The sequence below is a fragment of the Carassius auratus genome, chromosome 25, assembly GCF_003368295.1.
Source record: "Carassius auratus strain Wakin chromosome 25, ASM336829v1, whole genome shotgun sequence".
Lineage (NCBI taxonomy): Eukaryota > Metazoa > Chordata > Actinopteri > Cypriniformes > Cyprinidae > Carassius > Carassius auratus.
In genome coordinates this window covers 1,669,581-1,683,752 of record NC_039267.1, presented here as the reverse complement: position 1 = coordinate 1,683,752, position 14,172 = coordinate 1,669,581, and the positions used below count along the sequence as shown (strand labels likewise).

The 14,172-nt window shown below is 38.3% G+C and overlaps 2 protein-coding genes across 2 annotated transcripts in view; both read right to left on the bottom strand.

The window, feature by feature from the left end:
* Positions 1-14,172, bottom strand: part of LOC113042956 (contactin-1a-like) — a 551,632-nt gene that overhangs the window by 281,570 nt on the left and 255,890 nt on the right.
* LOC113042959 (PDZ domain-containing RING finger protein 4-like) overlaps positions 1-14,172 on the bottom strand; it is a 41,364-nt gene that overhangs the window by 24,710 nt on the left and 2,482 nt on the right. The gene's annotated exons all lie outside the window — the stretch shown is intronic.

Genomic DNA, 14,172 nt, shown 5'->3' with positions numbered 1-14,172 from the left:
GAGTGTGTTCACACCTGCACAGAGACGTGATGCAACACACTGAAATCATCCTGAATCAACACACACACACACACACACACACACACACACACACTGAAACTGAACGACAGACAGTGTGTATATATATCTTCATGAATAAAGACCCATCTAAAAAGCTATAATTATAATTATTTGTAGAATTTTAGACTGTTTGAAAAGTACACTATTTTGTTACATCATTGTACCATTATAATTAAATACTGTTAGATGTATTTAAATCTAATTTATTTTTTATCATTTTTAATTTATTTATATTTTATTACAAAATGCAATTAATTTATTAGAATAGTATTCTAATTAAATATATTTATTTAAATCAAGTTATTTATTTTAATCAAATTTATTTATCTTATTTTCATTTTGTAATTTTAACAAATATATTTAAATCAAATAGTATTTATTTTTTATCAAAATGTATTAATTTATACAAAGCAAACTGTTAATTTATTTATAAATTAAATGTTATTATTGTAATACATTTTTATTTATATAATCAAGTTTTTTAAATCAATGTTTTATTTATTTATATAAATCAAATTATATTATATATGTTTTTGTACCTTCTTTAATTTAAAGTCTTAATCATGCCTTTTTGTAATTATATGTTTAATTATAGATTTCTGTTTTGTGTGTGTTTGAGTTTATTTAGTCTTAGTGAGAAACAATGTCTTGGAAACTTAACTAAAGTTGTATTTATAGTGATGTTTTTAGTTCGACTCGCTCTGTGGTTAGTAAAGTCCTGATCAGGAGCAGTGCTCGAACAGAATAACTCATGTGTGTGTGGGCTGGGTTATTTCCCACAATGCCCTGCAGGTGTGTGAGATCTGCAGATGGAGGTGTTTCCCCTCAGATCAGGTGTGTGTGTGTGTGTGTGTGTGTGTGTGTGTGAGATCGATCAGTGCTGCAGACGCCCACACACACACACACACACACACACACACACACACACAGTGTTATAATAACTAGACACATTCTCAACTGGCTTTTTATTTTTCATTTTAATGTTAGCACTTCTGTTTTGTGCTCTTGTCATTTTAAATTTTTTTTGTCGTTGAAATATTTAGATTTAACCATCTAAATAGCTAAATAACTTATTTTAACAAGGCAACATTTCAATATATATTTTATGTAATTTCAGGTTTATTTTAATTAACAAAAATATTTGTAATAGTCATTTGAGATATTTTATTAAGTATTACATTATTTTATTTCATTTAGTTATCAAGGTAACACTTTTCATTTCAAGTTTCTTAATTTTTCCATGTAATATTTTATTTTATTTAACAAATGTATTTATTTTATTTAGATTTATTCATCTTTTTTACTTTACCTCTTATTATTTAAAACATTAAATTAAATATTTTATTGTTATATTTCAGTTATATTTTCATCTAATAATTTATTTTAGGGTTAGGCTTTAAAAAATTAAATTAAAAAGGTTCACACATAAAAAATTAAAAAGGTTCACACATTTTTATTTTTTATAATAATCACACATTAAAATGTCACTAAAACATAATAAGGAAGTCACTCCTTTTAACAGCCGATTAGAAACATGAACTAGAAAAGTTATGGTAAAATTCATCAGACACAAGTATATAACAGTAAAACAACACCAGAAAGCAATCCTAATAAATCATCATAAACTATTATAAAGTACAGGTCTGTCGTACTCGTCTGATCAGTGTGGCTCATGAATATATTAATTGAGATGAAAGTTGAGTAAATGATTCAGTGTAAGGTCAATCATCGTCATACGGTCTTCTCCTGTCAATCATTCCTGTGATTGACAGCTGTGTTGTTTATGGCGGGAATCTGACACGTTTGTGTTTAGCTCCAGTTTCCATGGCGACACTAACACACGATTCCTCTTCCTGAGGGCCAGACGTCAGACAGGAAGAGGAACGAGAGACACAGATGAGATCCGACACAAACAGCTCGTTTATTAAAGAAGGAAGAATCAAACCATATCACTCTTCTGAATTAATTACGTTCACACATGAGCACAACACTGGATCTCATTCAGACAAAACATGGCTTTCCCAGAAGCCTTTGTGCTCCTGCATTGAGGAGCGACTCGTTAAAGTCAAGTCAAGTGTGTGTGTGTGTGTGTCTCTGTGTGTGTGTCTGTGTGTCTCTGTGTGTGTGTGTATTTCCCTGTGTGTGTGTGTGTGTGTCTGTGTGTCAGTGTGTGTGTGTGTGTGTGTATATATTTCTGTGTGTGTGTGTATGTCTGTGTGTGTGTGTGTGTGTGTGTGTGTGTGTGTGTATGTCTGTGTGTGTGTGTCCGTGTGTGTTATTCCCTCATATCACACACATTATTCAGCTCTCAAACAGTCCCTTCACATCACAAACGGATATGATTTCAGATCTGAACTGACTGTTGTCAAGGCCACATTCTAATATTTATATATATTATTTATTTATATACTATTTCTAAATATTTCAAATTGTTTATAATATTTGTATATTTTTATATTTTAATTTTTACCAGTTTTGTAATGTGCTCTTGTGGTTATTTTTTATTATATATATTCTTTTATATTTAGTCTTAATATATTATATTTATGGTTTAGTTTTAGTAATTGTATTACTTTAACTATCATTTTTAACTATTATATTATTTCTGTTCTGTTATTTTATTTTATCTCTGGAAACAATTTTAACTTTGTTTGCCATCTAATATTTATATTTAATTTTATTTCAACTTTATTTCAATTATTATTATTATTATTTAAATTATTCATAGTATATTTTATTTTATACATGTATAAAATGTGTATAAACAAACGTGTATATGTTTATTTGATTTATATTATTATATTATTTATATTTAATTATAAATGATCTATTTAATAATTATAATTAATTATAAATTAATAAATTATCATTTATTTTTCTACCCATCATGCCCTGAATGACCTAAAACATGATTCAGACAGAAACACATTTACAAAAATACTATCCTAACCAGATTTATGCACAGAATATTATATATATATAAATATATAAATATATATATATATATATATATATATATATATATATATATATATATATAATTTTATTTTTAAAATTGTAAATAAAATATAGATTATGAAAGAGTGCCCAGTCTCGGTCTTTCTACTTCGCAGAAGTTTAATTCAATGCTGTTTCATGTAATATCTTTGTAATTATCTTCTGAGTGTCTCCACACCACATTTTTGTGAGTGTTCACAATTCTTTTGTCATTCCTGTATTGGATTCTCTCCGTGTGAGGAGATGTAAATGGACTCAGGTCTCTTTTGTCCTCCCTCTTTTATCATGCTCTTCAGCCAGACGCGTCCCATCATGCCCTCTGTCACCCGGTGTCTTATCAGGGCGGCCGCAGAGGGTCTGCTATGAGTCCCGTATCCCTGCATCACTCACAGGTGATAAAGCTATTCTGTTCTGATAGTACTAACATTTGTGGAAATGTCAGAGCAGATACAGAAGCGCAGAGATCTGCCGTAACAGCACAGACCATCTGCTTATTAACACACCAGGGAATCCCACAGAGACCCAGACACAACCAACAGAGGAAGAGATGCGCCGTCAAACAAACATACCCGAGAAAAACACCCTAGAAACACAACCGAGAAAAACACCCGAGAAACACAGCCGAGAAACACCCAATTCCATTTTCCATTTTTATTTATTTAAATGGGACAGTTAGGGCTGTGCAAAAAAATCGAACGCGATGTTCATGCACATCGCATCAGTAAAGACGCTCCATTAATTAGAAGTATTATCTCCAGCAAATGTGTTCAGATCAGGGTTGCCAGGTTTTCACAACAAATCCTGCCCCGGTGCTTCTCAAAACTAGTCCAAAACTAATCGCGATTCCGGGAGGTTCCCAGATAAAAAAAAAAATGCTTATTGGTATTGGGGTTGCTTCAAAACGCGGACATGAAAAACAACCGCAGACTTGGCAACACTGGTTCAGGTGGAGCGGCAGTTACTACACAGAGCCGTAATTCACCGACAACTAACACAAAATCGCTTTCAAAATCCACAAAGAATCGCCTCCGATTTTAAAATCGATTTTGTGTAGATTGTCAGTGAATTACAGCTCGGTGTAGTAAATGCCAACCAGTGTTGCCAAGTCTGTGGTAAGTTTTTCATGTCCGCGGGTGGAAATGACCCCAATAGAAATAACGTGATATTTAGCCCCTAAAATGCAAAGTTTACCAAGGGAACCATGCCATAAAACTTAAATTTTAACCCCGGAAAGCAATTTTTATCAGGGAACCTCCTGGAAACGCGATTGGGCTACTTTTGGACTAGTTTTGAGAAGCAAATGGGCAGGATTTGTTGTGAAAACCTGGCAACCCTGATCTGAACACACGTGCTGGAGATAATACTTCTACCCGAGAAACACAGCCAAGAAACATGCCCCGAGAAACACGCCCCGAGAAACACGCCCCGAGAAACACAGCCGAGAAAACACAGCCGAGAAACACAGCCGAGAAAAACCCAAGAAACACGCCCGAGAAACACACCCGAGAAACACAGCCGAGAAATACGCCCCAAGAAACACAGCCGAGAAACACCCGAGAAACACGCCCTGAGAGACACACCCGAGAAACACGCCCCGAGAAACACACCCGAGAAACACGCCCCGAGAAACACAGCCGAGAAATACGCCCCAAGAAACACAGCCGAGAAACACCCGAGAAACACGCCCTGAGAGACACACCCGAAGAAACACGCCCCGAGAAAACACGCCCGCGAGAAACACACCCGAGAAACACACCGAGAAACACACCCGAGAACACACCCGAGAAACACGCCCCGAGAAACACGCCCCGAGAAACACGCCCGAGAAACACGCCCGAGAAACACAGCCGAGAAACACGCCCGAGAAACACACCCGAGAAACACAGCCGAGAAACACAGCCGAGAAACACGCCCGAGAAACACGCCCGAGAAACACAGCCGAGAAACACGCCCGAGAAACACGCCCGAGAAACACAGCCGAGAAACACGCCCTGAGAAACACGCCCGAGAAACACAGCCGAGAAACACGCCCTGAGAAACACGCCCCGAGAAAACACGCCCCGAGAAACACGCCCCGAGAAACACAGCCGAGAAACACAGCCGAGAACACACCCGAGAAACACAGCCGAGAAACACAGCCGAGAAACACGCCCAGAGAAACACGCCCGAGAAACACAGCCGAGAAACACGCCCGAGAAACACGCCCGAGAAACACAGCCGAGAAACACGCCCGAGAAACACAGCCGAGAAACACGCCCTGAGAAACACGCCCCGAGAAACACGCCCCGAGAAACACGCCCCGAGAAACACAGCCGAGAAACACGCCCCGAGAAACGCGCCGAGAAACACAGCCGAGAAACACGCCCCGAGAAACACGCCCGAGAAACACGCCCCGAGAACACACCCGAGAAACACAGCCGAGAAACACGCCCGAGAAACACACCCGAGAAACACGCCCGAGAAAACACGCCGAGAAACACAGCCGAGAAACACGCCTGAGAAACACAGCCGAGAAACACAGCCGAGAAACACACCCGAGAAACACGCCCCGAGAAACACGCCCGAGAAACACACCCGAGAAACACACCCGAGAAACACGCCCCGAGAAACACAGCCGAGAAACACAGCCGAGAAACACGCCCGAGAAACACACCCGAGAAACACACCCGAGAAACACGCCCCGAGAAACACACCCGAGAAACACACCCGAGAAACACACCCGAGAAACACAGCCGAGAAACACGCCCTGAGAAACACAGCCGAGAAACACAGCCGAGAAACACAGCCGAGAAACACACCCGAGAAACACGCCCCGAGAAACACGCCCCGAGAAACACGCCCGAGAAACACAGCCGAGAAACACTGCCGAGAAACACAGCCGAGAAACACTGCCGAGAAACACAGCCGAGAAACACAGCCGAGAAAACACACCCGAGAAACACAGCCGAGAAACACAGCCGAGAAACACAGCCGAGAAACACGCCCGAGAAACACAGCCGAGAAACACGCCCCGAGAAACACGCCCGAGAAACACGCCCGAGAAACACAGCCGAGAAACACGCCCCGAGAAACACGCCCGAGAAACACAGCCGAGAAACACACCCCGAGAAACACGCCCGAGAAACACGCCCCGAGAAACACGCCCCGAGAAACACGCCCGAGAAACACGCCCCGAGAAACACGCCCGAGAAACACGCCCGAGAAACACACCCTAGAAACACGCCCGGAGAAACACAGCCGAGAAACACAGCCGAGAAACACAGCCGAGAAACACGCCCGAGAAACACGCCCGAGAAACACAGCCGAGAAACACGCCGGAGAAACACAGCCGAGAAACACAGCCGAGAAACACAGCCGAGAAACACGCCCTGAGAAACACACCCGAGAAACACAGCCGAGAAACACGCCCCGAGAAACACGCCCGAGAAACACAGCCGAGAAACACAGCCGAGAAACACGCCCTGAGAAACACACCCGAGAAACACAGCCGAGAAACACAAACATCAGAAAAACACACCAGAGAAAAATGACTGAGAAATGCCTGATTAACTACTGTACATAATATTTTTTTCCTCTTCACTTTTTTTTTCTTTTAAATAAAACTCAATGAAAGTTAGCAATGTTGCCTTGGAACCTAACTAAAATAAAACACATTAACATTATATTCAATTTCATTTTGATTTCAGTTAAAATGCATTTTATTTAAATTAAATGTTTTAACAGTTTTAGTTGTTGTAGTACTTTAGCTTAAACTAAATGAAAATCGAAGTGTTGAAAAGAATACTTTTTCAAATGATTGTATTTCATGTTATATTTTATTTTATTTCAGTTATAATTTATTTTATTTCAATAAAAAAAATAATATTAAGTATGTTTTACTTTAGTATTCCAGTAAAAAAAAAATATATATAGAAAGTATATATATATTTTTTTATTCAGGTTATGCTTATTTTATTTTAATTTACATAATTAACATTTTAGTTTTACCAGATCAATGCTCTGAAAGCATTTAGAGATTAAACAGAACAAACACTTTCTCACAATCATCCACTGCTCCAGTTCCTCGTCTCTATGATGAAGTCAATTAACAAGTCCTCCGTCTGTCTGGGACAGAGCGGGTCAGACGACTGCCAGCGACAGACGCCGAGTGTGTGTGTGTGTGTGTGTGTGTGTGTGTGTTTCCAAACACAACACAAGAGAAGAGCTCAAGCTGTTCACACACAAACACACTGAAACCAAACATTTGATCACGTCACTTGATGTCTTCTGCATTTAGGGTTGGTTTGGAGAGACGATGCAATAAATCCACGTGTTCAGTGAGGCTCTGTGTTTGATTTAACAACACTGCAGAGAAATCAGCAGCACTGACTGAAGAATAACAGCGCTCATGACCAACCAAACACACAGAGCATCATCATTGTGACTTCAAATCCTGATCGGATCAGCATCTGGAATCAGTGTAAGTCACTTGTACTCTGTGATTTCACACATTTACATGATTTTAGATTATTATGATGGACCTATATTTTGGCCATACCAACACATGATCTCACTCGTGGTCATTTTGAGCTGTTGACCATGTCTGTTTTGCCAACAGAAGTGTTAGATAAATGATACGTACCATACACACATGGACAGAGTCTACTAACAGTCCTGTTGGATGCATAACATTTGTTTCAATATTTTATAAACACTAAATATGTTGGGAAAACTAAACAGTTTAAATCTGGTTTAGGGTCAGTAATAAATAAATAAATATCATAAATCTGGTATCTGGTAGGTATTGAAGAGTGAATTTTAAATTTTACAGTTTCTCATGTTTTCTCCTTTATTTTCCAAACACTGACAAATCCCAGTCTCCCTTTTCTGCATAATGCAATATATCCTCTCAACCAATCACAGCGCACCATTCCACACACTCTAGACAGTAATGCGTCGCTCTGAAGACACCCCACATCCCAGTTTTCCTCATCTACCAGAGCTGTATGATGAATCCCATGTGATTGTCATCCTCATCTCGTCAGTGAAGTTAATACTACAGTAAATCTCCATCGTGTGCTTTCAGATGGAGCGACATTTAATACACAGCTGTAGACCAGTGACAAGCTGCGTTATATCATGTTCATTAGATGAATCACAATCGATTATGAACGTGATATAGCGTAGCTTGACGGTGTTAGTGTGTTTATTAATGCAGCACACAGCACTTATCAACTAAATGAATGTAACACGGCAGAGATGAATGCACTGCTGGAAGCTGAATGGAAGGCAAATGTCATTTTGGAGTTTCTGGGGTTTAATATTGTTGTTCATGAAGAAATTTGATGTTCTTGCTGTAATTAATTTATGCTCACCAAGTACAGTAAAACATTTTAATAAAATATTATTCTAATGTAAATCATCTGTTTTCTGTGTGAATCTCTGTTAAAGTGTAATGTATTTCTGTGATGCTCCGCTGTATTTTCAGCATCATTCCTCCAGTCTTCAGTGTCACATGATCTTCAGAAATCAGAATAATATGATGATTTACTGCTCAAGAAACATTTCTGATTATTATCAGTGTTGAACACAGTTGTGCTGCAACAGGATTCACAGATGAACAGAAAGTGTAGTGTGTGTGTGTGAGTGTGTGTGTGTGTGTGTGTGTGTGTCAGTGTGTGTGTGTGCATGTGTGTGTGCATGTGTGTGTGTGTGTGTTCACAGATGATAAGAGCCCTCTCGAGAGTCTTTCTCAGGTCTGATATGAGTGTGTAAAGGTCAAAGCGTCTGAAGTGTCACGTGCTGAAGGTCAGTCTACAGATGGGGAATGAATGAAAGACGTCTGTAACAGAACCAGCAGCTCATCACAGAGTACATCCATCAGATTCACATGAAGATCAGTCTGAATCTGACAGATGACAGCTGTCAATCAATCACATCTGAGATCTGGATCTGACTCTGACGCTCCTGTATGAGCTCACACTTTCTCCAGATGATTATACACAGTGCATTACAGACACTTTTTCATAACAGACATTTTTAAATATCTAATTAAATTTGCAGTAATCTGAAATTCATAAAAAAAAATCATGAAATTCCAGAAAATAAATGTGAACATTGGATAGCGCCTGGCTCACACTTTCCTTCATTCTGACGACATATTAGAGTTCAAGGTTTTACTGAGGCGATATTGGATTTCTCTTATTACTCCATAAATCAGAAAATACCGTCAGCAGCCAGAATAAAAATTAAGAATAAAATGTTATAAACCAGTGTGAATGAAATATGAACAAACCCTTCAGTAAAAACCTTCAGAATACAGAGAGGAATAAACTGTTAGTTCTGGTGTGTGTAAGTGTTGCTGAAGAGGAGGAAAACTTTCAAAGAGATGGACTGGAGCTCAAATCTACAGACAGAAACACAGTCTCATAAAATAAACTCTTCACTGTATATATTCATTCCACATGTCTGAAAAGACATGTCATGGATGCACAATAGAGCAAACATCTCCAAACGGAGCGGTGCATGTAAAAACACTGGTTTATCTGGAGTCTCACCTGGAGATCATGAAGTTACTGCAGTCAAACAACAGTTAGAGTCTCATTCACTTCTCATTTTACCTGATCTACTAATCTAGAATGAATCAGAGTATTTGCAGGATTGATGCAGAAGCTGAATCTCTGTGAACAGCAGATTGATGTCTGTTTGTGATGCATCATCTCAGCCAGCACACACACACACACACACACACACACACATGCATCATTAATAGATGTGTGATGATGTAACTCTGCCATGATTCTTCAGTCTCAGGGATCTGTTCATATTCCTGCCCGAGTCAGCAGCTAGAGACTGATTCCCTCTCATCACTGATCCACACGAGAGACACGGCTGCTTACAGCACAGCGAATACAGCTTTATTTCTTCACAAATTCTGTTTCTCAGTTTCACATTCTTCTGGACTATATTTTAACGCTTTAACTAAATCGCAATAATCAAAATGATGTCTAATCAATTTAATTCTTAAAACTTTTACAATCATTTGTTTATTTTTTATCATAACAATAACAATGTTTTATGAATTGTGTTCTATTTTCATAAATTCTATTTGGTTTGTTTTAATTAACATCATTACAACTTGTTGGTTTTATGCTTGTACAGTATTGTTCAAAATAATAGCAGTACAATGTGACTAACCAGAATAATCAAGGTTTTTAGTATATTTTTTATTGCTACGTGGCAAACAAGTTACCAGTAGGTTCAGTAGATTGTCAGAAAACAAACAAGACCCAGCATTCATGATATCCACGCTCTTAAGGCTGTGCAATTGGGCAATTAGTTGAAAGGGGTGTGTTCAAAAAAATAGCAGTGTCTACCTTTGACTGTACAAACTCAAAACTATTTTGTACAAACATTTTTTTTTTCTGGGATTTAGCAATCCTGTGAATCACTAAACTAATATTTAGTTGTATGACCACAGTTTTTTAAAACTGCTTGACATCTGTGTGGCATGGAGTCAACCAACTTGTGGCACCTCTCAGCTGTTATTCCACTCCATGATTCTTTAACAACATTCCACAATTCATTCACATTTCTTGGTTTTGCTTCAGAAACAGCATTTTTGATATCACCCCACAAGTTCTCAATTGGATTAAGGTCTGGAGATTGGGCTGGCTACTCCATAACATTAATTTTGTTGGTTTGGAACCAAGACTTTGCCCGTTTACTAGTGTGTTTTGGGTCACGGTCTTGTTGAAACAACCATTTCAAGGGCATGTCCTCTTCAGCATAGGGCAACATGACCTCTTCAAGTATTTTAACATATGCAAACTGATCCATGATCCCTGGTATGCGATAAATAGGCCCAACACCATAGTAGGAGAAACATGCCCATATCATGATGCTTGCACCTCCATGCTTCACTGTCTTCACTGTGTACTGTGGCTTGAATTCAGAGTTTGGGGGTCGTCTCACAAACTGCCTGTGGCCCTTGGACCCAAAAAGAACAATTTTACTCTCATCAGTCCACAAAATGTTCCTCCATTTCTCTTTAGGCCAGTTGATGTGTTCTTTGGCAAATTGTAACCTCTTCTGCACATGCCTTTTTTTTAACAGAGGGACTTTGCGGGGGATTCTTGAAAATAGATTAGCTTCACACAGACGTCTTCTAACTGTCACAGTACTTACAGGTAACTCCAGACTGTCTTTGATCATCCTGGAGGTGATCATTGGCTGAGCCTTTGCCATTCTGGTTATTCTTCTATCCATTTTGATGGTTGTCTTCCGTTTTCTTCCACGTCTCTCTGGTTTTGCTCTCCATTTTAAGGCATTGGAGATCATTTTAGCTGAACAGCCTATCATTTTTTGCACCTCTTTATAGGTTTTCCCCTCTCTAATCAACTTTTTAATCAAAGTACGCTGTTCTTCTGAACAATGTCTTGAACGACCCATTTTCCTCAGCTTTCAAATGCATGTTCAACAAGTGTTGGCTTCATCCTTAAATAGGGGCCACCTGATTCACACCTGTTTCTTCACAAAATTGATGACCTCAGTGATTGAATGCCACACTGCTATTTTTTTGAACACACCCCTTTCAACTAATTCAACTAATTGCCCAATTGCACAGCCTTAAGAGCGTGCATATCATGAATGCTGGGTCTCATTTGTTTTCTGAGAATCTACTGAACCTACTGGTAACTTGTTTGCCACGTAGCAATAAAAAAATATACGAAAAACCTTGATTATTCTGGTTAGTCACATTGTACTGCTATTATTTTGAACAATACTGTATGTAAAGTGCTTTGAGAAAGCTACTTTTAAAGGCGCTATACAAAATAAATATATTATTATTATTATTATTATTATTAACTTAATATTTAGCATTTTAATATTTATTGCAATTTGATTCCCTGCACTGCATTATGATTTACTCCAAAATGTCCAAAATCTCAAGACATTTCACATTATATTTTAAATATGATTTTTATGACTGGAATCGGACTGCGTTCAAGTGAATTCATGTTTAACTTGAGAATTTATTCAAATTTTAACAACAATCCTGTTTTTCAGAAATTCTATGTTGTCTATTTTAAATTTTTCTGGATTCTGTGTTTTATGATATAATAATTGTTAGCAAAAAACAAAGCACTAATCAAATTAATCCACTAAACTAACAATTTAATGAATCTTTGAAAATGTAATTAAATGTAAATTGTTTCTTTAATTTATTGGCGAACAAAATTCAATTAAAACACTTAAATTCAATTAAAACATGGATGGAAAAGTGCGATATTCCTTAAATAATGTTTTTATAAACTAAATTATTATTTGTAAGATTTTTTTTTTAGTTTCTTTGTGTATTTGATGATAGTTTTCTCAGATTAAATGCTTAAGTAACTTAACCCCCAGGAAATCCAAGATGCAGATGACTTTGTATCTTCAGCAGAACACAAACTGAGATTTTTAACTCAAGCCGTTGTAGTCTGTTAGTCATATAATCACAGCTAAAATAAAATAAAACTTAAAAAAAACATAAACAAACATAACCAAATGAAACCCTGTGGCTCGTGACAATACATCGATGTGTTAAGAAACAAAACAAAACAATAAAGTTAAGAAACTGAACTGTATCGTTAACGAAAGTAATACTGTACTGAAGAAATAAAGTCACCTACGTCTCGCATCCCCTGGGGGTAAGCAATCTTTGGGTGAACATCCAAAATTTGTCAAATTCCACTTTGTTTTTCCATTTTTCTGACTGGATTCTGTATTTTCTGCATCACATAGCTAGATGCTCATGGAGAACCAGGATATTAAAACACAATCCCACATGAATAAAACTGAGAATGAGGAATTAAACACATCCTTATTCCCTCTTTTTAACAGTACAGCTCTCCATCTCTCACAACAACATCTGTTTCCAAACAGGTTTCCCAACTCTCCCTCACTAAACCAAGGAAAGAGACTCAGAGAAACAATCAGGAGCTTCTCTCTCTCTCTGTGTGTTTCTGCAGGTAATCTCACGGCTGTGGACACCAGATCAATCAAGCGGCTCATTTTTCTGGTCTTTTGTTCCTGGTTCCAGCTGTGAGGTTTGAGGACCATCAGTCAGCGAGAGGCGGCCGGACAGAGAGATGGATTGGGACATTTGTAGCGTACAGTTTGGTGAGGAGGGGGTCACAGGGGCCCCGGGGCCTCAGGCCGTTCCTCTCACACACACACACACACACACTCGTCCCAGCAGTGATGAAACTCGTTTATCAAACACACCTGTCCAGTTCACACGTTCAGAAACACACTGATTTTATGAAGTCACTGTGTATATATATGATGTCTAAATGTATGAATGAACATATTAACTATATCTGCATTAACCACATATTAAATCTAAAGAAACAGACGAGTCACTGAACGGGACACAGACATTCCTCTGTTTCCTGAGAGACACTAGGAAGATATTTCAGAACAGCACGCATGATAACAGCATCTGAACACGCTGATGTCCCCACACAATAAAGACATCCCTACAGGATTCCTGGAGCTTCACTGATGGAGAATATCTGAACCATGAATATGTGAAAGATCAGTCTGTAGGTGGCGCTCTTCATCTCTGTCTCTGGAGACCAGCACAGCATCACAGGGCTTATAGCCCATCAGTACACACACAAACACCAGCGCGCGTGGAAATGTCACGTCTGTGCAGCGATGTGTTCCACACGCATCTGTAGAAGGACTAATTATCCCCGAGAACGACACACACCGCTGGGTTTGACTCTCACTCTCACCAGCAGCGCTTTAACACAACTACACTCATCAGTGTCTATTCATTCTTTCCCTTATTTTGGATTCTCTTTTGCATATCTTACACATTTATGCTTATTTATTTAAATGTATTTAGTGGTTAAATAGTAGAACAAAACTCATACTAAAGGAACAACGGTTGTAGTACTATGGTACATTGGTGGTTTTACTGTGGTACATCGATATATTCAATGCCAGTGGTGCTAAAGAATTACCATATAAATATATATATAAAAATATGGTGAAACTACCATGGTACATGTCCAATAACTGTGCTATTAGGCCTATGTCAAAACAGGCATCAGGATCAAAAATAAATGGTATTATGATTAAAAA